The sequence below is a fragment of the Linepithema humile genome, chromosome 6, assembly GCF_040581485.1.
Source record: "Linepithema humile isolate Giens D197 chromosome 6, Lhum_UNIL_v1.0, whole genome shotgun sequence".
In the NCBI taxonomy this organism is placed as follows: domain Eukaryota; kingdom Metazoa; phylum Arthropoda; class Insecta; order Hymenoptera; family Formicidae; genus Linepithema; species Linepithema humile.
In genome coordinates, this window is record NC_090133.1 from 675,493 (window position 1) to 698,918 (window position 23,426).

Sequence of the window (23,426 nt, forward strand, 5' to 3'; positions counted from 1 at the left end):
ATACAATTGCAAGTGCAGATTCGGTTGCTGCAATCGGAAAGCCGACCGTATAAGCCCAAAAAAAAGAAACATCAATAGCTGTATTTTTATATCGAAAATATCGACGACGTCTTTTCATCATGTGGAATATCTTAAAGACTAAGTAAAACGCGCTTTATTTATTAGAATTTATTTATTAGAATGAATTTAAGTTGCATGAATCGAGATATCTATTATCTCTCTTTGAACCCTTTGATATTTTTAATATCAAGATACGTTTCTCTGTGATTATGTAAAAAAGATGCCATCACAAGATCTCGCATCAAATTCACGGATCGATCAACCAATATAGTTGAAGATTCATGAGTATGTTTGTTTATTCGGAAATATAACTCATATTTGTGGATACGATTGACTGCACAGAGAAACGATTTCCATCGACTGACACGCTTCTTCTTCGTCTTCCTTCTTCTCCTCCTCCTCCTCCTCCTCCTCTTCCTTTTCTTCCCTTTTTCTCGTCGGCGGTTCAGAACTGCCGTAGACCGGGCTAGTCGTCAACCTCGTCCCCGTCGGTGGAAAAGCTATTTTTGTAAAGACCTATATTTAGCCGAAACTTATTCCAAGAGCGGCTTGCTGCATCGGGTCACCGGACGAAATCCCGCGCGGGGCACCAGACTTCTGTTTAGTGTGTATGAATGCGATCTCGCCCCAAGCACCGGCAAACGAGTCGTGTCCAGAAAAAGGAAACCCCGCCGTTGCGGCATGCAACGGCCCCCCTGACACTCTGCAGAGTGCAACCACCCCCGGCATTCAATATTCTCTTGCCGCAGCATGAATGTGTATTTATTCAGAGTGACACAAGTCGCTTGAATTATATACGGCGTCGCCGGAATAAAGTGCGGCAAACTTTCTTTTAAATTATCGAAAGATGTGAATTCTCCTGAAAGCCTTAAGTAATTAATGAAGATATTAGATACTGGCTTCCCTTAATATGATGCGCTCTTTTAAATAATTTATATTTACATAAGTTTGGATATTTTCGTAATCACAGAGAAAGTTTGATATTAAAAATATTAAAAAGTTTAAAAGCAATTTAGATACCATGATGTTTGTACGAGAAATTTAAATTTAAATTTAAATTTATAATCGCCATATATATAATATCAATATTTAAAAAATTGTAGTCTAAAGTAACGAAACTCATTAAATTTTCATGAAAAAAAATTGGATTGCAAATTTATGAAAAAATCCATCACTGAAATAGTCTGCTGGAGAAGTGTATCTTGCATATCGAGAATTTCGATACGACTTCGATTTATCGCAATAGACGAGCAGTCAAAAGTAGGAAAGTCACTTTGAAAGATGATATAAAGCGTATACCGGCTGTCACCGCAATTTGCATCACTTCGAATGTAGAAAAAGAAATGAGATGCATAATACGACTCGCGCACATTCGGCAAAAGTTTCTACATCTAATCAAAATATGCAACGCGTATCGCGCAAGATGGATATGAAACTTTGAAACGTGCAGGTCGAACTTCTCCATAAATCACTCCCGCTACTCTTCGAGAAGATTTATCCACGACAACTTAAATATCCTTTTTCGCTCGTGCGTGTGCCGCCTACTCTATTTCACGTTTTTTGCTTTTCTCCCCGAACGTCCGCCCATGGAAAATGTCGGATTATATCTGAGTCTGTCGTTAAAAATGAGAAAAAAATGTGCGGACTAATATCGCCCAATCGATTAATCTTGTCCAATCTTGACAGAATCGTGTAATTCAATAGGTAAGAAAATCTATCCAGTTTTACATGAAGAAGTTTATCGGTGCTGGAATGAGAGATGGAGTCATGAGTTGCTTCATTCTCAACTAACCATCAGCAGACAACGAAATTAACTAACGTGCCTTCCTAGGTCAAATGCATTCCTACTGAGCACGTTTAACATCGTCAATAAGACCAGGACCTCTCGAGAACCGTCCGGCGGTGACTAATAATTAGAGTCTATAGTTCCCGGGACAACTCGCTGTCTTCCAAGGGTCAAGTGTTGTCTTCGTCTTCGTTGTCCACTGTCCACGCGACGAAATCGTAGCACGCTTCTGCGAACGCACAGCTGCGAATGCACAATGCGATCCACAACGATCACACGCGGAACTGACGAAATGTCTGAATTTATAATTGGTGCCCTGATTTCGTGATCCGGCATATAAATTATGACAGAATTTTACGATGACAAATTTCACCAATTTCAGCTTTCTCCGTCTGAGCGTTTAATCTCGCATATTTGGCACTTAAAGGAACAACAATTTTTTAAATATTAATCAATTAAAGAAAAGAGAGAACATATAAAATATAAAAAATAAAAAAATATATAAATTTTCATTAAAATTGTTAGTGGTTAAATTTAATTAAACGCATGTTAAAATAAAAGCTATTGTAATAAAATAATTTTATGAAAAAGAGAATAATTATAACCAAATTATTCATTGCATGGCAATTCACTCTGCGATGTGAGTTGAATAATTATTTATTAATAACATTTCAGCGGTCGTACCGTGCGTAAGTTTACAAATCGACATTGTCGATATAAAAATTCAATTTAATTCCGCGGTAGCTCGACATGATTCACCAAATATGAAATTATACGACGGTAATTAATAATATGGAGAAATATCTGACATTTTACGCTGCATTCGTATACTTTTTCCATGAACAAAAATCAAACGCGCTAATTTCGCGTAATTGAGTGGCGCGTGATATGTTGTGTTGATGGATATCCGTTTTTCCAAAGAAATCATATCGCGGCGCTCGGCTGCACCAGTCGCCAGTCTTTCATACCCGCATGAAATATGGTATAACGTCGAGTTCCATTTTCTACGGTATATCCATCACTTTCGAGAGGCAGCGAGTCGCGCGTTCATTAATTAGTCCGTTATTGTCAGTACTTGAGAAAACTCACGAAAAAATTTCCCCTCTCCCGCTTTCCCTCTGAAACATACTCCGAGGCAAAGACTGAAAGTCTTTCTACTCGCGTAAGAAAGCTCCTCCGTTCGAGCGAACAACGAAGCTCCTTGTGTCGGCAAAAAGCCGTTCCTCCGTATTTTTAAGTAATGCTCGTAAAAATCGCGCCTCGCTCGGTTTATGCAGAAAGAAAGAGAAAAGGAGATTCCGGGCCCGGGTTCGACGATCGCTGAGTGAGACTTTTCAGAAGAAACGAAGTACATAAGTATATGAAATTAAGAGTGGGCGCGACCTAGAGTTCGATAGTCAATTCTCGGCTGAAGAAGCTGACAGACGTTCCGAAAACGAATTCGACGATTGAAGGGCCACTTGACTCCCACGCCAAGTTTCGAACCCTAGGGAATCTCGTTCAAAGTTACTCGCACTCGTCGTTTTCCTTAGTGTTGCCAGGGAAAAGAACGACCGCCTCGACAGCTCCTCGAGGTCGTCGTTACGACATTAATTTTCCTTCTCAACGAAGGTGTCACGTGAATCATCGATTTAAGCGCAAAGGTTAGAGCGAAGGCTGAGAAAATTGGATCGTCAGTTCACTTTTGCGCAACGGCGGAACAAATCCCTCTCACACAGTTGACAAAATTTCAGAATATTCAACAATATCAAATATGTACAGAATAAATATGTATCCGAGAGATTAATAGTCAACGATTTAAAATTACATTACTATTCCAGTTTTCGTTAAATATCAAATATACATTGAATATTTCACACGAGATTAATGTTTAACTAATGTTCCATATCGTGTATTTAATTTTTGTCAGAGTATTATATTTGTTGACGTATAATTACTCGAGATTCCATTACCACAAAATTAAATTAAATTTAAATATCAATCAGTATTCACTAAATAAATCTGAAGAAATAGTATGACATCTTTCGACCCACAATCGATCCTCGTATGTGAACGCGACAACATTTGATTCATTAATCAAAAGGTATGGTCGAAAACGGTTGCTGTAATAAAAATGTCACGGAAACAATGACGAAATCGCCCGCGCCGGGAGATTTTCATTAGACGCATCATCTCATCCGGATGAGATCGTTGCGGTTTGGCGTGAGTCAGCGTAAGAATTAATGCGCGATTTCAGGGTGTCCGTGAAGGTGGTTTCAGGTCGACTCGTCAGCGAACCTGAATTCGCCAGTCATCGTGGTTGTCGCACAAGTTTCCGCGGGGGAAAAAAAGCGAATGAAATATGAAGGAAGGAAGGTGAACGATTGCGGAAGCATTGATCGCGTCGCTGAGTCATCGCTAAACACGCACGAGTCGCTTTTATATTTGTCGTAGCAGCCCGGTATATTATATTGATTGCACGGTTTCTCTCTCGTTGCGCTTTTATCAATAACGAACGAGGCGCATTGAACGCGCGAACGATGCACTCTGTCGCTGTCTTTCACACGAAAGGGTTGAAGGGATCGAGATAGACGGGATTGGCCGAGTGGCGTTTCCGAGTGCGGAGAGAAACAAGAGAACGAGTAATTGGACAGAGCGACGACACGGCGCCAGATTCCAGTGGCGTATCGAGATTCCGACTAGTTCCGATAGACTGTGAAACCGGTTGGGAATTTCTTCAAGTTCACGGTGCAATCCAAGAGTTCATTGCGACAACGATTGTGCTTAATACAAGTGTAAATTTAGACAAATTTATATTTGTTTACAACTTTATATATCGAAACTTTTTCTTAAAAAACATTTACGATAAATTCTAAATCTTTTAAGTTCACTATTTTTAGATTTAATTTTTTTCACTTTACTTTTGATCTAAAATTCAAAAATTTTTACTTTTATTCTTCTTCTAATCGAATACTATGTGTGAAGTACCAGAAGTACAAAAATACGAATTGATTAATTCTTCTTTTGTTTCGTTTTCTCTATATTTAGTTTCGTTATTTTCCGTGATTATTCGCGAATAGAGAAACGTTCATCAGAACGAGATAATGAGTGTAATGTATTATCGACGTTTAATAATGGTAGCGAACCATCGTCTGCTCGGAAACTCAATTTCCGTCCTTCATGGATGCATCTTTCTTCGTTATTTTGCATTCTATTTTCCACGCATATTAATGCGTTTTCGATAACCCGATATTTACGCGGCAGCCACGCGGCAATTAAATAAATTCGCGGCAATCGAAGCGATCCATCGATCATGTCATCATAAGCGCGCTGCGTGGGAATTACTTTTTTTCGCGTGCAATCGAAAATTTTATCGTTATGCATCGTATAGCACACAGATTTATCACCTAGGGAACGATAAAAATCGCGATTTTATTTCGATTATCTCCTGCTGCCGCGCTAAACAGATTAACTCGTGCAAATCCATCCCGCGTACAGTTTTCGATCCTATAAATTATTGAACAGCAATATCATCAATGAATGAAAAAATAAATTATAATTTGGATGAATAAAACTCTGCGGAAAAATTCACAATTATTTTAGAAAACTATGACCAAATAATGTGTATTTTGTACAAACGTAAAAAAGAGTAACGTAAAAAAGAAAACTTTTACGTATACGGTATTCCACTCTTTAGACAGTAGTAACATTTTTTTACTATTATACACGATTTTTATTTTTGCACTTAAGCAGAATTTTCATTTACATTTCTATTTATTTTTATACTCGCCTAGAACTATTATTTTTTCTCTAATATAGGATTTGTATCTTTATTAGCATTAATTTTTATCTTTTTATTCGCGCAGAATTATTTTTTGTATCGCCACAAAAAAAAATTACTTTTATACTACAGTAAAAGCTTGATATTTCTATTTACACGGAATTTTTTGTCTTTAAAATTTCATTGCACTACGATAAAGAATAAAGAAATATTATTGCACAGAAGTATATCTCGCATGACAAGATCATCTTTCTCTTCACGTTATAAAAATATCCTTGGTAAAACGTATGCGAGCAATGAATACACGAATTTCGGAGAGAAGAAGAGCAAGAACGACATCCGTGCTCTCGAATTTTTACTCATTAATGCACTCGAATAATTATTTTTTGCAGCGGAGCACAGCTGAAGGAACAACGAAATGCGAGATGAGTTTATGCAACAACAACCGGAAATAGAATGGTTAACTCCCTACTCTCCCTAGAAGTTAGATCTTACATCACACGTGCGTTAAACACCTGCGGACGATTGTGCGCGTACCAATTATCTGCGAGAGTGCGAGATGTTAATGTAACCACGTAATCATTTCTAATCACGACATTAATCTTATAGCAGAAATTAACAAAGTTTTTAGATGTATTAGACATCAAGGAAATGATCAAAGTAAATTTTATCTCGCTACAACGCCCGGTTATCTTTAGCGTAAATTATCTATGTATGAGATGTTAATAAAACCGCGTAATTATGTCTAACCTCCATCCAAGCATGTGCATCCACTAGACACATTTAAATATTATTAAAATGTTTAAAATACATCGTAATATGGAGACAGCTTGTTCTAAAAAGATTTAAACGCGCACTAAAATACATGAATTAATTATAATTAACTCATCTGAAAAAATTTTACCTTTGAAAAAACTGGTAAAATTTTTGAAATATATAATATATAAAATAAAAAAAGATAAATAAGATTTTAAAATACTAATTATGTTATGGATTTTATCTTCAATGATTATTTATACGTCTAGAATTAATGAAATTTTGTTCTTTAGCAAAAATAAGCTTTGGACAATCGATTTTGTGTACGTAATGTGTAAAGTATCGTTTGTTACGCGAATAATCATTGATAATATCTCTTGCTATAATTGTTAACAAAGTAAAAACAAAATAAAGCAAATATATGCAAATTTAATTCGCAAATTTCAAATTTTTACGTTTCTATATTTTAACAAGAAGTTAATTTAAATACAAAAATATCGCGGAACAAAGAAACAGGTTTCGAAGGTGTCTTTCGCGATTGCTCACTCGACTGACCCGCATACCTTAAACGTGTTCATGCCTCCGAGCATCATTAAGGCGCGATTACGCGTCTCAAAAAGAGACGCTCGCTGTCGCAAAGCAGGCCTCACCGCGAAGCAAAGAAAGATAATCGAACATCCCTGTCATGGAGATCGAAAGATTACGAGAAGAAATATCGATGTGGCATTAACGTTGCGAAACATTCATTTAATCCTTCAAGTGTTTAACAAAACAAAGAATATAAAGTGCATTGAAATATACAGGGTGATTCAAAATAACCTGATGTCTTTGCAATGCCATATTCTTAAGCGAATTCTGAGACGATTTTTCCTTTTACAAAATTTTGTCCGAAGCTTAGTTTTCGAGTTATAATTGAAAATAGTTTGGTACTTACGAGTCCGATACAACGGACAAGCAGAGGCGATGCAATGCGTCATGAGACGACAGTAAAGACTTGACAGTCTCATTATACATTGCGCGTCCCTGCCTGCCCGTTGTACCGAACTCGTAAGTTGCTATCTATTTTCAATTATAACTCGAAAACTAAGCTTCGGACAAAATTTTGTAAAAGGAAAAATCGTCTCAGAATTCGCTCAAGAATATGGCATTGCAAGGACATCAGGTTATTTTGAATCACCCTGTTAATAAAAATTTTATTAAGCAAACTTAAAATTAAAACGTAAACTTTAACGTTTATAAAATTGATTTATATAAAAAAGAATTAATATGAAAGATCAACTTGAAAGAATTAAGCAAGCCGAGCCAATTTTCAAACTTCGCATTCTAACATCTTAAATCGTTCACGAAGTTCTTGCAAGATAATTCAAGATTAGTTGTGCCTAACTTTGGCCCACAACGTCGTTATCGGAGTTTACGAGTGTCACTCTCAGAGCGGATGTACATGCAAAGAACAGAATTATTCGGCCCGAACCTGCGCGAGCGTATAAAACTACTTTCAAGTTATCGCACTCTTCCAGATTTACTTCTCTAAATAAGTTTTCCCTGCTTCCCTGCGCGGTGAAATCGGTTCAAAATTCCAAACGAGTAAAGTTCACGAGCAAAAGTCGATTACAACCGTGACAAATTGGAATAACTTTATTAAATTATAAATCGCATTGTATAACGTTGTACAATATTATAATAAGTTTCGTTATACATAATATCGTCGTCGTTTAAATCTATTAAATTCCAATCTTGATTAAGTTTCCCGGTAACCAAATGTTAAGTTCTAAAAAGCAAGATCAATTTTTAAAGAAATCGTTGCAACATTTTCAAAAGAAAATTCAAATACACGTGCATTTCTGGTTTCAAATTCATTAATTTATGTCCAATTACTTCACAGTGAAATTTATCCACGGAAACCAATACAGCTAGAACGGAACAGATACTGAAAGACGAATGGACAAGCTCCTCTTTCGGTTAGGAAATTACTAAGTTTTGTCGGACAGCCGTTGCAACTTGGCGGCGTTTTGCAGCGAGCGAACAGCGCGACTCCGAATATCCATTGAGAAAGTTTCACAATAACAAAGTGCAAGTTATTGGAAAATACGAGATGCAGTAGAAGAAAAGGAGAAATAGAACTGCATTTGTATGGTACTGTGGAATAAAGCTCGACTTTTTTTCGCGAGAGAAACATAATCGTAAAGAATGGTACAATAGATGATATAAAGAACAAAGAGTTGCGACATTCGTCGATACTTTGAACGGTTAGAAGAAAAACGCGATTTATTTGTAATCTCGATTTAAGTTATAAGTTTATCCACGAATTTATGAATATAAACTTGCAAGTTTATTTATAAATACAATTTACAAATTATTCGAAAAATTACATATGTCTTCTATAAAAATAGATTTATAAAATTATAAAATGCAAATCAGTCAAATTTATTAAGTATTTATAGATTTACGGTAAAAATTAAATTTATTAAATGTGCAAATAGAAACTTACAGATACTTACAAGTAATCTATAGAGATATTTATAGATAAGTCAAGATTATTTCACAATCGAAGATACGATCTCGGAAAAACTTGAGAAAGAGACGTGACGCGTTTTATGGCAACGAAATGGCAGAGAGACGATCGAGTCGGCTCGCCTTCACTCATCCTCAGCCTCCACTTGGCGTTGCGAAATTGCACGACGATTAAAGATCGAGCACACGCGAAAGGTACATTGAAAATCCTTGCAAGGCTGTCACTGACGAGAAATCCCTGAAGAATCTACCACGTTTCCAAAGAAAAAGATAAAGTTTGAGATTAAAGTAATAAATCGCATCGAGCAAATTCGACAAATTGACGAATAAATCATAAAATGTCATTAAAATTGAATATTAAAATCACAATCAAATAATATAACGTAATTTTAAGAAATTAAAGATCTTGCAAGAAACAAAACAAGAAAAATTGTTTAAATCTCCAACTCTAAGCTCACCAAGTTATAATCGTCTAAAATTTAACTCTACGTGCTCCGTTTTCTTCGTGCCTCGAATATATGTTACCGTCTTAACTTCTCTCATTATCATAATATTACCAACTATACTGTCACACTATCGTATCAGCTCATCTTGTAGCTTTAATCTCCGATAATCAAAGAGACCCGGAGGCGAACTAGTGTCCTTCCGCGAATTATCGAACGAAAGCGGGAGGAGAAGAGGCAAGTTACACGAATGGAAAGTTTGCGTGAGATGCCGACGAAACACGTCGTCGCAACACACTTTGGATCGATTCTCGCCAGTGAGAAACGAGACGACGATGAGATCCCGGCGAACTTACTGATTGAACGCTAGTGGGATACGACGACGGCGAACTTCGACCTGCCTGGTTACTACTACTCGAGTTTCTTTTAGGAAACTCGTCCAACATAATATACAGGGTGTACCCAAAATCCTTAGAAATTAACTCAAGAGACTTTAAGCTAGCGTGCATACTAGTATTGAAACAACGCGTTATGCATTATATTTATTTTTGTTTGTATTAACATATGCATTTGTATTATGGATCTATTAATAATTTCAAAGCTCGTAAAAAATTTCTTATATTATTGATAATTATGACTCAGAAGTTATTAATGTTGAGATGGTTCTATCAAAGAAAAATAGACGCAAGATTAGATGAAAAATTAGAAAAAAATTTGTGAACACCTTGTATCGTTGTACAGAAAAGTTTAATCTACCGTGTAGAAACTGTTTGATACATCCCTGCTATCGAACGCAGGAAGTGCACTGTGTTATATCTTTCAGCAAGAGATGAAGAAAAACGTCAATAGAATAAGAGTGAAAAGAAAAAGGAAGAATAGGCTATATTGTTGCTTATGTCGCGTTTAATATCTTAGAAGATCTTTTAGCTTTCTCGGAAAATTTGACAAAAGAATTGGTTGCATGAGAATTCTTCAATAATAAAATTGATAACCGTGATCTTTTCTAATACTTTGGATAATTAAAATCTCAAAGTATAACAAGAATAATGTGTGTAATACGGTATATAAGTTCTTAATATAATGCAATAATAATTTAATATTAAAATCTTACACAATTATTTTCATAAAGTTTTAGATCTATATATTTTTATATATTATTTGAATAACTTATTTACTTTCAAAAATAAAACTTTCTTTTCTCGCTGATAACCTAGATTATTTCTTATCTCTCTGATGTTTGTTGTGAAAGCAAAATAAATTTATCTATTTACCTAGTTGTCTAAATCCGAAACAAATCTACGTTTCTTAGCGCGTTATCTTCATCGGTCCAATCGTGTGTGAGTTAAGACGATCTTGCAGCAGACAAAGACTACAAAGATAAGAGCGTGTTATCCGAGCTCGAGAAAACAGAATGGGACTTTAAGCGTGGCTTTCCTTCTGCCTTCTTTTTTCCTCCTTCGATTTTTCTTTTTCTCACATGCGGTTTTTTTCAAGGAAAAAAGGGGGAATCTAAATCGAGATCCGGTGTGAGCAAACTAGAACGCGAACGGAATAATTTCTTGACGTCAACAATGTACATGTAATTCTAATAAATATGATGCGGATGCAACATTTTGCGGAAGATTGCGGTAAAATCTGACTGTTACTGTTACGAAACCGCAGACGTAGTAATGAATTTATAAGAGCGTTACTTTCAATAATGCCTTTTCCTTCGCTTTCGTAACTTTCAATACACGATTAAAACAGAAAAACGGTGGAATAATAAATATATTAAATGGTGATAAAAGTTAATGCTTGCGTCGCGTGCAATATCTACTCGAAAAACTATAAACACATGCACAGTGAATAAAGTTAAATCCCAGTTAATTATCCATGAGACGTAATCTAATCAACCCTGTATTCCGTTTCTATGCCGAAATTAACCGTAGCACGGCTCAAACGCATCGAGTGCGCTTATCGCGGCTCGTTTCGGGCGCTTGTAAATATTTGTTTGTCGGAAACGCGATAGAGAAGTGAAGAGGGTGTAAAGAGAGACGACGGAGGGGCGGTGGCTACACCCTCAATTGCTCGGCTGAAATTGATGGCGTCAGTCCGCTTCCCTTGGAGCGTTTTGTTTGCCCCACATGCGCCACGCGCGCACACATATGCGTGCATGCGTGCATACGTGCATGCGTGTGGATGCATATGTGTATGTGCAACGGCGCCAGGAAAAGCATCGCAAAAGTGACGTCAGCGGATGGTTAAAAATGATGATGGCGCAGTTTCTTAATTGCTTTCCAGAATTATATAATTTCTGATCGATTTGTTTCAAGCATGCATCATTTTCTGATCAGTAATTTTTTGTTATAATTTGTATCGGATAAAAAATTAATCATTATAAATAATCAACGTGGATTTGGAAACTGGCTAACTTAATCCTTTTGACTTCACAATCACAATTGTTGTTAAATCGTACTATGTCATCCCAATGAATCGTAATTATCGATAAATGATTCATATGAAGAATCAGTTGTTATAGGTCTAGTTATCACAAAACTTTTAGCATCAAACAGTCAAGTCTTCCGCTCGATAAGAACTGCTCAAGGAAACTTTGGCGAAAGAAAAGCACGGACGCGCGATTTCGGGGGCGAGAAAATATCACGTACGACGTGGAAAGCACGAGCGAATGATATATAAGCCGTAAGTCATTTTTCGATGACTTTCATCAACGCGGCTGCCATCACGGACGCTCTTTGTGACCGTTTGCCTGCCTAACTCGGAATGACTAATAAACGACGCTCGTTGTTAATTGAGACACACGACGAGAACAGCTGCACCGTCAGGAGAGGCGGTCGTTTTTATGAACTGGCTCCACAGTTGCAAGGATAATCGTCAGGACCGTTTAAAACGTCGGGGTTTTCGGAATCTTCAGCTATTCGCCAGAATTATCCGCATTTCGATGTAACGAACTGTGCTTCAACAATTAGTCCGCTTAATTTAGATGCCATCACGACAGGATTTTTCGTCAAATGATATTGTTAAGAAGTGCGATAAATATGTAGAAAAAAAGTATAATAAATCGCCTAAATAAAATTGACAAATATCGCTTATAAATTTTAATCGTTTTTGCAAGAAAAATGTATATGTAATGAGCTTTTTCTTTCTTAATGTTGTATATTATTTCAAATGTATTATCGTTTAAGAAATATATCGCATAAAATATTACTTTTCAGCCTGTACATCCTGATATTTGTAGATTTACGAAATTGCGATTTGCCTCGCCGAGTAATAATTCATCGGTCCCAGTTGTACAGTTTCTGAATCTACAGCGCGGCACCGTGCGAGGGCACCGTGCACGATCGAAGAGAACGTTGGCACGATCTATCGATGGGTGGGGTTGGCGACGACGTTCGCCACATGTGTTACTAATTACGGCGTGCCGGTTGGTCTCGTCTCGCGGGGAATCGACGGTGCGCGATGCAAGTCACGCCTGTGCACGCATCGCGATCTTACGCACAATCGGCTTGCGATTGGGGGGAGAAAGAAGAAGCGCAGAGAGAATCTGACGAGAATGCGCGCAAAATCGTGCAGAAAAATACTCGAAACACATGCGAAGGAAAAAAATCGTCGAGAGATAATATCAGAAATGCGCGCAAAAAAGAAATCTCATTTATGAGACTTTAAGAATTTTTCTACACTAAAGATTTTGAAGCTTTTTAAATTAACAAATAAAAAAAAATAGAATTACTTTCGTAATTGTGTTGCATGGCGCCGGCAATATATTCTAGCATATGAACTCGCAGCGACGACAGGAAATTATATCAAGTGGTCAGGGTCGGGCATCCCGTAATCACCAAGAGCCGTACCTTGCTTAAAAGTTTTCTTTCACTACGAGTTTCGAGTAGCATGATTCACAAAAATAACAACACTCGCACGTTTAACTCACATTTAACATTTAACTCATTTAGCTCTGAAAATATTTTCCAATTTAAATTTACGGATGCTTTAATTTGCAAATTAAACTTCTATTAATATGTAATAAAATGCAATAAAATCTACATCTGTATTTAAAAAATAATTAAATTATTATTTCTGTTCGTTTAATTATTGATATATGTAGGTCGATAGATGATTTTAAACAAATTATCGGAATAAAGCGCGATATAAATTATGTTTTACGATCAGCGGCAGCTTTTAAACATCTCTAATCCGCGAACACGGGTCACGGAAAGATAAGAGTGTTCGAAGAATAAATCCCCACGTCACGGAGATTTAATTAAATACCGTGGTAATTGAATGATTGGCCGTCGGCGCCATGGCATCCCCAGATGTATCGTTGCGGCAAACGCGTCATTTGCATCGCGTGTTGTATTATCGCATCTCGCAACGTGTGTCAACCGCGGCGCTTTTTCCGTTGCTCAAGAAGCGAGAATCGAGCGGGTGTGCACACACACACAAGCACGCGCGTTCTTGATTGGCGTCTAGACAGCGTAAACGCGATATACGTGGTCGTAAATGGCGTGACTTTTTCCCTTTTTTCGCCAAGCCGAGTCCCTTCGACGGGCGATTATGAATGGATATCATCGTCGACCGAGTGCGAGACACGGCGACATACGCCGCACGCACGCACGCACGCATATTTTACCACACGCATTCGCGGCTCTATGTATACGCATGCCGGTCGGCGCTTCCTGCAGTTAACGACCCCGATCGCATATAAATGCCCCGCTTAATGGTTTCGAAGTAAGGCCGAAGACTCCCAGTGTTTGATAAAGAAGAACACGCTCCCAAGCGACGAAGCCGCGGTTGAGGCCCAAAAAAGGAAAAGAAGAAAAATGCGCTTCGAAGTAGCAATATGTCAATATCACGGAATTGGAACAGTCGATATCTAGGCTGGAAGTAGAAATGTCATTTATCATTGTGTCTTTTTTCAATTCCCGATGGTATTGATGAAAAGAAAACACGCGAGTAAGGCCTGTAACAAGTGCCTGCACCGCGGAGTGATGTGATCGTTAATATCAATACAATGTATCAATACATTGCATTTAATATTATCGTGTAATTTGAACATAGAGGGAGACGTATAATATTATTGACTATATGCGCGTTTCAACTTCTAGTTATTAATTTAAACTGACATTCAAAAAGTATATTTTATGTATTTTTTACGCCTTAATCCATCTTATCTCACCGGAGAGAGGAGCTTAGAAAACCAAATATTTGAGTAACCTACCTTCAATTTCTCAAGCACTTATTTCAGAATGAAGAGATATCGATTTAATATATTTTCTCTGAAGAACCACAGCAACCGTATATAATAAGATACAGCATGCAAACAGAAAGCATTCTATAGTTAGCGCAACGCAATACACGTTTGAGTATAATAAAAGCAGCACGCGTATTATGTAAATTACTGAGAAGTTAATTTATGAATTTGTAACTACTTAACGTTATAAACGTGTCGTAGCACAAAGCAACTAACAATGTATATAAATTTATAACTTTATTTAACTTCGTAAAGCGTAATTTGCGTAAAGTTCCTACTCTGTCCAATTTTTAATAAAATTTTCAAACTATTTACAAAATATACTTGCAGTTTCTTGAAAAAGTGAAAATCAAAGTACGTTAATTTTCTTCGCATAATTGATCGTCGTCAAACTGTATACACTATGTCATGATAGAGGATTTGGTCTTTGATAATTTGAAAGCAAGGGTGTCATCCTTTGCCGCACCACGAGAGCGTATTTAACGTGATTAATGGGAACTTCGGACAAAGTTATCGATTAACCCTTTGATATCACGCTTAGAAATCACTTGTATATGTTTAACCATCGTATCAGCTTAGTAATCTTCGATATAATCCCCAAACGGAATCTTAAAATAACACCGAGAAAATTGATAGTAATAGCTACTATAATAATTCTATTAATTCCAATAAAGAACTATATTTTAATTTTTTACGATATATAATAATGAAAAATTGGTGATAATACATGTTCATTTTTTAAAAAAAGAATAATTTTTGTAGTGAATATTTTTAGTTACGTAAGGAAGTTTAATTAGAATTTTAATGTATTTTCTGTAACTCTGCAATCTTCGAAAAGACAAGTATGAGTTTACTTATACCATGCGTTTAACATTAACAAATGACTATTCTCCTTGAAACTCAATTACCCAAACACGAAGATCGCGTTTCGCGTAAACGTGAAATTAGAGCGAGGCACAAAGCGCGTTTAGCGCTAAATGAGCAGTGAAAATGCGGGCCGTAAGCTCGTGGTGCACACAAGGAGCGTTCTCTCCACATAGTTTAACACTAAATGCAAAATGGTCCAACTCTTAGTAGTGCAATATCAAAATCGCGCTGCGCATGATAAGTGCGAACATGACGTAGCAGGATAAAATATTCGATGAGAATGTCGGGAACGTCGTGTTGCAAAATTCGCTTAAAGTGACTAAGAGGATAACATTGCGATCACGTTTGCCTGTCGGACAGGCCTTCGAAAGAGGACTAGTTGTGTGGCCGAGTTGGAAGCTCTCTCGTGAGATTCGACGTGCTTTCAACCCTCTCGGACCCAACAATTTCAATTGAAATCACATGCATTACGCCTCGCAGAAGCGAATTCGCGCAACTCAAACATGTCCGAAACGTTTCCTTCAATATTCCTCTTTGATAGTTCTTAAGTGAATAACTCTTCTGCATGATCGTTAAAGAAATCGTGAGCATATTTGATGCGATATTCTTGCGATATCGGAATTCTTTACTAACTTGAAACTGCAAGATTCTCTTTAATCTTTAAATATCTTTGCGGAGTCTTTTAGATGCCTGAACTTTGTAATTATCTTCATAAATTTCTCGTTTCTATTTTTGCATTTTAAAATACCGTCTGTCCACAAAGATTCATAGAGTAATGTTAAATCTATCATTTTAAGAATTTTATTTTATCTGGACATACATTCTGCTGTTATAATTTTTTAGCAAAGCACGTTTGGAACTATTTTATAAATACAACAATATTTCCTGACGTTTATTTATAAAATACGTGAATAAAATTTGCATGAAAAGATCCGAAAAGCAGTATATATATATATACACTTTTTCTTAGTATTATTATTAATGTCCCGCACTCTCAGAACGAAAACCCTCAAACATCCAGGGGTGGACGAAAATGGAAGAACGAACGAGAGAGAATGGTTTTCGTGTTCATCGCAAGGGAGGGTGAAACGGGCGCAGGCGCCTCGACGCTCCTCCAAGTACGAGTATACGCGTGCAGCACGCGCGTGTAGTCGATAAGCTAAAGCGACTTTCGGGATCGACCGTGCGGCTCTTAGTCATCCGCCTCGTGTCTGCACGATATATAGAGGTACGTAGTAGACAAGCAATATAGCACGCATAGAGCGAGACGATAGTCACTCCGCGACGCACGCACGCACGAACGAACATTTAAGACAAGCGGGACAAGCCGCTGTTGATTCGAAGCACGTCTTAGCAAAGTATAAACCGCGAGATATGCGAACTCGAAATCGCACGTTGAAATCTTTATCCCTGTATGCATTGAATTTTAGACATTGCGGATTCTTGAATTTCCTATTTATCTTATTGTTATCGATTTCGCATAACATAAATATACTATTTCAATTAGAATTATATTGATTCAAGATGTCTCTTTACTTTTTTATTTTGATTATAATAACTGAAAATTGACAGAGTATTCTCATTAAAAAAAAAAAAAAAAAAAAAAACATAATTACATTGCTTAATAAATTTCAAATATTTGAGATAGCGGTTGTAAGGTCAAATATAATTTTGCTACAAATTAATTCTTCTATCAATAAAAAATAATTCAATAATAATTACTATGATAAATATTATATTATAATTATCTCTTAATTTTTAGTTTCGCGAGACAGTCGAGTAAGATCTTCTACCACGTGCGAATTCTACAAGATCACGATGCATACAAGAAGATTCGCTGCAATGCGAAATTTACTCATTTGCGTACTTATGTTTGCCGTTGCAGTCATCGGCGAAAGCCGCGCGTACGCGCGCGCGATCACGGTGTTCGCATAAGCAAATTTGCAGATCGCATGCATCCCGCAAACTTTCCGCAATTATTCGCGCGCGAATTACGCCCGAGCGGTTAATTCCGACTTCCATTCACACCCAAGCGCAGTCCAAAGAAGTTCGCGGAGATGCTTCTGAGAGAACTGACTGATAAATGCGAATGCACGTTATAGCGTCAAGATGTTCGTAAGCGCGCGCAAGCCCAGAAGCTGTTCGAGAAATCTCGTTAATCCGTACGTTGTCAAAAGCAAAGTATCGCTCTCCTTTGTATAAACTTGCTGAGACGTCGATAATATGTACCGCGAGAGAAATATACAACGAACTAGATTTTCAGAAAAGTTGGACTATATAAACTTGAGGAAAAAGAGTGAAAGATTTCATTTCATTATTTAATTAAAATTTTGTAAAAGGATTAACGCTAAATAATTTCGCTCATTTAGAGTGAGCTGCATATTTATAACAAAAGGATTATATAATCCTTCGCTTGAATAAAATATCTCGATAGAAATATCTCGAATGAACATTAACCGTGATCTCGATTATCAAATAAGTTGATTATTTGTGGAATAAATCGCGGCAGAATGCCAGAAAACAAAACGATAAACGCTGCGGTCGGTGCATTCCGACTGCATACTGACTGCAGCGCGTGCAATCGCGAAAGAGAGGATAAGGAAAGCGGTGGGACGAGTCGACGCTCTCGACATCGCGACGCTCACAAAACACCGGGTAATAAACGGCCTCAACGACGGAAGTTAATATATGCGCACGGCTAAGAGTGCGTGGAAATTCTAAAGATAATAGGAAAGTTAATAATGCGCGCAGCCGGACGCGGAAACGCAACGGAAAATGAAACGCCGTTTGCGTCCGGATCGCGACGAACACTGTGCTTAATAAGGTACGGGCAAATGGAAGTTCGCTCGGACAGAATTGAAAATTACGTTTCCTGCTCGTTGTATTAATCCTGTATTAACAGTGAGCTATGAAGAGTGGTAATTTAAAATATCACATTTATGATTGTTAAAAATTACTTAAAAATCTTAGAAATTACTCTTCGCAAAAGAGTAATTTTACACAGAAATATCAAATATTACGTTAATAGAAAGTTACAAATTATAAGTACATAATACTCAAAGTGATTTACTCTCTTGAAATTTATATATAAAATTCTATATTTTTGCAAACGCTAATAATCGTAATAATAATTTAATCCTATTTTATCGTAAAGTTATACATTTTAGTGCAATTGTCAAACTTTGATAAAAACCTTTCTCGATGTAAATCATACCATCGTTCGAAAGATAAAAGAAAATTCCTTTATTCATGTTACTCTTTGCAAGTCCTTTGTAATTTGTAGTAAATCGCCAAGATTCCGCGGGCGAATTTGCCGTTAAAATTTCACGGTAGACGGAAACAAACTCGTAAAGCACGTTTCATTATTTCGATAGTATCGACTTGCAGAGTGAAAGCCGGAACGAAGAGAGAAAGAGAGAAAGAATTTGCGGCGCGTACTGGCAGGAGTGCACTTCACCCTACCGTCCCTTCGGAGAATGCAAACGAATGCAGCAAGCGAATGCAGGAGCAACATGATCTGTCGCACGGATCGGCCGAATGAAAACGCTTTTTCTTCCTTTTTCTTCGCTCCCTCCATCTGCAGTAACAAGAGATACGGTCTTTCCTTCCAATCGAAAAGTCGAAATTACGCGATAGTGCTCTCGATACGATTCCATCCTCTTTCATCCTGACAAAAATTATACTGTACGACTGTGCCAAGTTGCAAGGGCAGAAAACCTTTCAGAAAAATTAGATTCACTGTACCGATCGATGGAACGCACTAGTACAAATTTGTCCTACTGTACGCGTTAGTTAGAGATGTGTCTCGTTTCGCACTCCTTTAATATTAAACGTAAATTAAATGAACGTAAAACCGAAGCTCTCTTAAATCTCCTTAAATAAAAACTCGATACGGCATTACATAATATCATAAATGTATAAAATTTAGCGTCGAAGCACAGTTATTATTTAGCACAGTAATTATTTAGCAAACTTAATTTTTTCAAAACAAATTTTTCTGAAATTTTTAGATATCTCCTCTTATATCTTGAAATAAATTATTTTTATATCCATTGCTTTTTACATCTAATTTCTCAGAAAAAAAACGTGGTATCAATATTATTTTGCAATTTTATAAACGAAATACATCTATCGCCACAGGTCTACAAATCCAATTTTCCATCTATATTTTTTCTCCCTCTTTTTTTTTAATTTAATTCATACGAGATCCGCTTTACCGGTGCCACTGCAAACGTTATCAGGATGTAAATACTATGCTATCGTATTGTAGTTTCGCTTACGCGGGAAAGAGAGACAGAAGTTAAAAATTTAAATAAACGCGGTAGCCACCGTGCAAAATTTTGATGAAATATCCAGTGTAAAATATCTCGGCAACTTGTATGGAAGGAATCGAAGGGATAACGTGCTATGCATTGCGTTCGCCGGAAATGAATCGAATGGATCACATATCCGACGAGAACTGCAGTTTTTCGTAACTTCCGCAGAAGCAACGCGTTTTAAATTTTATATAAAAAGCATTTTAAAAAAATCACGTATAAAACATTTTTATAAATTAGAGTCTAAATAATAGGTTTTGTTACTTACATATAAATTAATGATAAATTGCAAAGATAAGGTCGCGTTTCTTCAAAGTGAAGAGGAAAATGTTATTAATATAATGTTTTAGTCATCGCATATTTGTATTATATATGATTATATATTATATATTTGTGCTATACATATTTTGATTTCATACTTTTCAGTATTTTTCATTTATAATACGCGATTTATTGGTCTTCCAATTAAAAAAGATTTTTTTGGTTCCATGTGACTACATATCTCTCGCTACATTGAACAACAAAGTATCATTGTATGTTGCTGAATATTTCACAATCGTGAATTCCGAATTATCGTCAAATTTTACACATGGAAATTATGGTAACTCTGAGTTAATCAGAGGTTGCATGAGTAATTAATTAATTATTATTCACAAAAAACCAAGCGAATCCTATTGTGTCGAAAGTTTGCTCGTTAACGTATATCCTTCTATCAACGTCAGTTGATGTAAATTTGTACCTAAACAAGATATGCTCGCATCGATAATTAGCGAATAAATTTCCCTGAAAAATATATTTTCCTGTTACAGAATAACATTTTATAAAGAGTTATATCGCGAATATTAATTTAATTAAAATAAGGTTTATTTATTATTTTCTCATAATATCAGATATTTCATTTAACATCTGCAATATTTGCAACAAATGTATACGCATTAATATTTTTAATCGCAATTTTAAATTTTCAAAATTCCGAAAACTTTTATCTTTTGATTTGCCTGATTTTTGCGAATATTAATTCAATATTCCGTGCATATATACTTCGATATTGTGATTTGTGATCACGACGCAGGATTAGTTTTTCCTGCACAATGTCGTCTAGGGGGCAATTTTAATTTTAGCTGCAAAGAATAATGGGGTCGTGGATATATTGAAATCCATAGAGATTCAAATGTAACAGCGATTTTCAGAAGTAAATTTTGGCAATATTGTACGTGCCGAGGTTGTTGCGCCAGAATTACGCTGGGTATGATATTAGAGTTCAATCGCGTGAGATCGAGTAGATACGCAATGTTAAGAAGATTGGAAGTTTGGATGCAATATCAGGATGATGTGGATAGTATATCGACATGTAGGTATGTACAACATTGATGAATCGAATATTTTCATAAATAAGGTCATTTTTAACCGATTTAAAAAATTATTATGCTACTTTAGTTAGAATGATTAACGCGTATTAATATAAATTTTTCTATTACATTGCAATTAATTTTTTTTCACAAAGATTTTAAGAGAAATCATCATTTGTGGTTATTTTTCCATTATTCGGCATTTATACATTATAGATATTAAGATTAATTTTAAAAAGTCTCTATTTTAATTAAACTAAATCTCTTAAAATCTCTTAAAATCTCTTTAAAATAAAATTCGCTGACAAATTCAACTGCAATATTTCAAGCTAAAATAAATATTCAATTTTCATCGTTTGCGTGAAATAACAATTCGGATTCGTGGTTCCGTGAAAAATAACTACTTCATTTTTCAGTTATAAATTGTTTTAGGAAAAAAATAAAACGTTTCAATTACTCTTTTAACAGGACTGTAAAAAGTTTAATTTGTGTTTCTTTTATTTCAAACTACAAAATCTGTATCAATACAAAAAAATACTAATACAAGAAGATTCTAATGCAAAGAAAAATCAAATTACAAGAAAACAAATTAGAAATATTGTATAAATAGTGATAAATACTGTAAAGGGTCATTTTGTGTAGAATTTACGAATTACGATGTAAAGAATTTATTTTTTTGAAGGGTCAAATATAGTATATTATATAGGCAGATGTGGTAGACGTCTAAAAAAGCTGTCAAATTTTTTTACTTTCCTTTAGTCGAGGTGTCAGGGTTAGATGATTCTAAATGTCTTTAGTTTTCAGTCTTCGTTATAAGAAGGCATATCCCCTTTAACCTCTCTTATCTGCGGGCATCGATCACATTAATTCGTAAGGTTACACGCACGCAAACGAAGTTTCACAGTGTGCCCATGTACTCGTATTCATAAGGCATTTAATATCAAGCAAAAGCTCGTAAAGCCGACTAACGTTATGTGTCTGTGTGCAGGCATGTGTATGAAATATTCTGTGATAATGTCCGGGACGCCCTGGGCTTTGCGGTCCTATCAGAATCTGTAGTATTTTCGCTGCACTGTTTTTTTTTTTGTTTCATTAAGAGACTCTCTCACAGTTTCATAAAACGATTTAGAAACTTATCTACACGCGAATACATTTTTAAATTCTCACGATATAAAATTTATATGAATAGAAATTGCATCAGTAACGAATAATAATTGCATTTATTTATATATAATTGTACATGCCAAGTTCAACCTGCAATTTTTCGTGATAATTAATAATTTCTAAAAAAAAAAATTAAAAGATATTTAGTGAATGTAGATATTATTTTATATCATGATATAGCAATACAATGCAATATAATAACTGTGCTTCTGTAAGATTCGCCAAGTAGTTGATTTAAACAAAACAACTTGTACGTTTAATTGTTCTTTAGTTAAGCAATATTCCTCAACAAGACGTTTTTTTAATCTAATTACTTGAGAACGAGAGGGGAGACTTTAATAATGTAAAAGTAGGATTTTTCGTCGCAAAAGTTGGTCGCCCGGGAATTAATGGCACCGTGTGTACACCGCGTTCCGCGACATTAACTTTTTCCATTGGTTTCATGCACAGCTTTATTGTACTAATGAGTGCTAAGGGAACAAGCGTAGCGCTCGCTACGTGTAACAAGTACATTTCCTTTCTCTGCGCAAAAATATTTTCTCTTTTTGGGGTATTTTCCGCAAGACCAGCAGATCCATTAATCCGATTGGTGTCCCCTCGGACGTAGGTAATCGCTTACATCTGCCCCCGTGCAATAATTATCCGCATTAATTATCAAATTCCATTTGGTCGTCGGGCGAGAGGCGAAACGCTTGAATTTTCAGTTGCATCGCCGGTCGGTCGACAGGAGAGGAAGTTTAATATGTCGAGGAGACCTTATCCAAGAGCGAGAAACCAACCAGAAGAACTTAATATGCCGCGACAAGTTAACGCAGGTTTGCAAAAGGGAGTAGGAATTAATTGTACTCTAGGCTTTAAGATCTTAATATACCGTACGCTCTTTCGCAAAAGCCGAGCAATTCCATTTTTCGTCTTTGTTTTAAGCCATCTAACGTAATTTATGCTCCTTGCAAATCTCCGTCTTACAAAGCATAATTATAATCTATCTTGATTTTGTCTTAATTTAACTTTTATCTTACGAACAGCTTCTATCACAAACCTTATTATCTCTTTAATGATTCATACTATGCCCTAATTGGTAATATTCTGCGCCATTAATTTTGATTACACCACTACATGATCATTACAAATACACGACAAGCAGGTGTATGATTTAATTCATTAGGTCG

General features: G+C 36.1%; 1 protein-coding gene across 3 annotated transcripts in view; it reads right to left on the reverse strand.

Moving 5' to 3' along the window:
• LOC105673179 (Matrix metalloproteinase 2) overlaps positions 1-23,426 on the reverse strand; it is a 139,169-nt gene that overhangs the window by 102,891 nt on the left and 12,852 nt on the right. The gene's annotated exons all lie outside the window — the stretch shown is intronic.